The sequence below is a fragment of the Pygoscelis adeliae genome, unplaced genomic scaffold, assembly GCF_000699105.1.
Source record: "Pygoscelis adeliae isolate BGI_AS28 unplaced genomic scaffold, ASM69910v1 Scaffold155, whole genome shotgun sequence".
NCBI classification, from domain to species: Eukaryota; Metazoa; Chordata; class Aves; order Sphenisciformes; family Spheniscidae; genus Pygoscelis; species Pygoscelis adeliae.
Window position 1 is genome coordinate 534,101 of NW_008824932.1, and position 4,224 is coordinate 538,324.

Here is a 4,224-nt window from a genome sequence, read left to right on the forward strand (position 1 = left end):
AAATATCACTCAATGGCTTTTTAGTCAAAAAAGTGTGAAAAGTTATGCCATTTTACTAGCAGCTGGCACGTAGAGGGACAGACAAGGCAAAACCAATAACCCCCCCCCCAACTAATTAAACAATAAAACATTTGACGTGATTGGGATCAGCCAGTGTGAAATGAAATGTTGCCATGAATATCAACATAAGGAAACAGCGACTGCAAACAACAGTGGTATCTCGGCGGACAGCCCCGAGATCGTATCAGGTTGTCATCTCACCGGGGGCCGCATAGCAGGGGAGCCAGAAACACCATTTCCAGCTCGGAGAAGGCAGGACAGAAACAAACAGCAAATCGAAAGAGAAAGCCCTGGCTGACCGCGCGGCACGTAGGAAGGGCATTGCTGCTGCCAGACACACGGCAGCGCGGGGAAAACTGTGGCCCCAGGGAACAGTGCCAGATCCCCAGAAAGACTGCAATTTCTACGTAATTGTCTTTATATAATTATGTGTGTGTATATATGCCTATATAACCATCAAAGAAAGACCCTCCCACATACTTTCAATACATAAGTAGTAGCCTTTAGGTCTGCTCCAGGCTTTGTTCTCCTAAAGTGAAAGCTGCCAGGTTACACAATAAAATGTCATTATTTTTCTTGCTGCTCTCCTTCTCTTTCCCATCTCATATCCTTCCTTCATTTTTTTCTCTCTCCTTTTTTTCACTTCTTTCTTTCCCCCTCTTCAAAAATTTCTTCACCGAAAGGGTTGTCAAGCACTGGAACAGGCTGCCCGGGGAACTGGTTGAGTCACCATCCCTGGAGGTATTTAAAAGACGTGTAGATGAGGCGCTGAGGGACATGGTTTAGTGGTGGACTTGGCAGTGCTGGGTTAACGGTTGGACTTGATGATCTTAAAGATCTTTTCCAACCTAAACGGATTTGATGATTCTACGATTCTATTTCTGGCTCTCCCTAACCCCCCTTATTAGCCTTTCGTCTCTCCTCTCATTTTTGCTCCTTTCCTGCTGCTTCTGCTCTTCTCCCTCATTCCCAGTCACTCATTTCTTTCATACTGAATTAACTCTACCCCTGGTCTATGCATTCTGACAATCTATCTGTTTTTAATTGTTGCACTAAACTTAGCTGGACATTTCAGAGAGCTGTGTACATTTAAACTGAGGACCTTTCCAAAGTCTCCGTAATTCAACTTGATTCCACGTATTTGATACAAGAGCCATATGTTTTCGTGGATCACGTATTGTTTCGCACATGTGAATACTTACAGAACAGACATGTATTTGGGTATCGGTTGCTTTTGCTTTCTGAGCTACCAATTAACTTTCCACTATGTAATAGCACTGATATTTTGAAACGTCCAGAGATTTTCTCCATACTTCTAAAAATACTCTGTAAATGTAACGAACGAGGGCTCACAATGCTGAGTGGGCTTTGCTTGGCGTCCTTTCACAGGTGAAAAAGAAGCACTCACAGGCAACTCCCGCTCAGGGCTGACAGGGTGGTAGAGTTTGAGCAGCGTTGAGACCACATTCATTCTCCATCACCATCAGCCCTGCCAACGGCTCTTCACAGACACCGCCAGTATTTCTAAGGTTTATTGATTCATTCCCAGCTAATTCACTAGAAATGATCAATTAACCTATTGCCTCCTCATTGCCGAGCTAATAGTCTTTACTCAGACAAAACTTCCCTGCATCACACCCTGGTGCTAAGTCTATAAAGAAGTGGAGAGGAGAGGGAGAAAATCGTGATGGATTCTGGCAAAGGCATGTAAGGATTGACATTTCCTTTTCAGCAGTTAAAGCCTTAAACCGAATGTTAAAATCCTACGCCAGGTGTGGGTGTCCCCGGCACATCTTTGTATCAAACCTGTGCATCTCCAGGGAAAAGTGGACAGAGGCTAGCACTGATCTAGATGGAGGGGAAAAGTTCTCACACTGATTCAATTAGAGTAGTAGATGTTGTAATGTAGCTTCAAGGGATAACTGAAACTTTTGGAGAGTGCTTTTTTTTTTTTCTTTCCCTTTTTCTTTCCTTCGGCTGCTGCCACATGGAGCTCATTTCACATTTCAACTATACTGTAAGTGGTACAGAAAAACGGTTCTCACATTGTGTCAGATCCACTGGTGCCGAATCTACAGGCACCCTCCTCCAAGTAGTCTGAGAATACAGCTGTGCATAGAGCTTTATCTTTTCCACCCTACTCCTGCCCCACCTGGGTTTCGAGTGGATGAGCTTTCTGTCCGATTGCTAGCCAGAAAATGTTAAGTGACTACCAGAAAACAATCCATCTCACTCAACTCTCTGGGAAAAAAAGACAAAAGTTAAATCATGACAGTTGTTCCATACTACAGTGACGTGAAGCACAGGATAAAGAAAAAAGAAGTGCCGTTAACCGAGTATGTCAATAGAAGTAGAAATCCACACCTAATACAACGAGGCTGCACTGGCTCTGTTACTACCGTGCTGATTTGCACCCATGAAGCATCAGTCCTGGCAAGTGAGCAAAGCACCCCTCCATCTGAGGTAGCCAATAGTCTGCAAATATTGCAGAAATATTTTGACTGGGGGCCCTCGGGAGCTGGGGCTGCTTCGTATACTGTGGTATTGCAGCAACACCCCAACCTTACTTGAACAGCAAACAAATATGACAATAGCTATAAAGACAAACCGCAAAAAAAATTCCCACTCCTGGAATTCCTGATGCGAGGTGAGCCCCTTCCTCTCCGAAGTAGCCAGCACCCCGTCTTCCCACTGCACTGGGGTGCTGTGGGAAGCTGTGGGTGCTCAGTGAGTCTGCAATTTGGCTCTGCTCTACTCTTTATTTGTCACTCGAAAGATCTAGAGAAAAACCAACCCTGGAAAATTAGGCATATGTGTTTGTTCACTGTGGAGAGCTCCCCTAGCGCAGTCCTTCCCGTTGCCAAATGACATCCCACCACCAGAGCCGTGACGTTCACTTTGCGACGCTGAAAGGGAAGGTGGCTTCACCCGCATCAAGTCTGGGCAGACGAAGACTCGTGGGGTTCATTTGCAGCCTACGTGTCTATATTGGCCATGGAGGCAACACCACCACAGCTCACCCTCCAGCTGGGATGACCGCTGAGGCGCAAGGATCGGAGTTATCTTTGTGGTCTTCCTCGGCTAGCTCAGACAAGGGGGACGTGGGGAATCCCTGCCAGTCATGCTGCCAGCGTGCAAATCCCCCCGCCCAGCCTCAGCGCAGAACCGAAACAGGGAAGGTCCACTCCCAGGCCTCAGCGAGGGAACTCACGTTGGCGCAGATAAAACCAGGACTTCCTTCTTACTTCAGTATAAATGGTTTCACTGTGCCTTGTGTTTCTCTAGAATTCACTGTGTTTGATTTTCTTCTGCAAATTCTCTTTCTCCTAATACTTTACAAATACTCAGTTCTTTTTCAAATAAATGACAACATGATCACGTAAAGAATATTAGAATTCATGTAGGATCTAATAAATTGTGAGCACCTTAAACTCTACTGCACTAGGAACGACAGCACTTTTGTTGCGTAAATTACAAACTGCTGCTATAAGCTAGCAGCTACCCTGTGCCTGTGTATTAATGACTGTGAGGAATGCACGGAAAGGGGTATTTCCTCGACCCACATTCTTTTTCTTTCTCGTTTCACATTTTACAATCACAAATGTCTTCATTTGCTCAGGATCAATGGACCACACAGTGATTTTTTGGGTCTAAGGAATATAAAATGAAGGCTTATTACCAAAACTTCCAGCACATATGTACAAAGCCATTTTCTATAGTTAGAAGGACTCAGTTGCCAAAGGAGGATTTTTTTATAAGTATGTATTGTATCCTACATGTGTTTACAAGAAAATTTGGCTATGAGGATTACTTGACACCTTCTAACTCTCATACAAAGCGCTGCTCTGCATGCTGCATTGCTACTATTTGTACAGGGCTATGCTCCAAAACAAAAGGACTGGGAATGCCTTGTTACCTAAAGGGGATTTTCCTTAAAGGAGAGATTAGCGGTTAAAAATATGGAACGACAGAGCGCCGGTAAAAGCCTGCTGTCAGGACGGATGCTGCAGCCCCTGCAGTATCACAGAGAGAGCGAGCAGCAGTAGCGGCAAGAGCAGCAGCAAGGAGAAAAGAAGAATCAGCGGGGAAACGGAGAAATGTGCAACTGCGTATTTATATCCCAGGAATCCCCCACATTTCAAGCCCGAGCGAAGAACGTCCTGC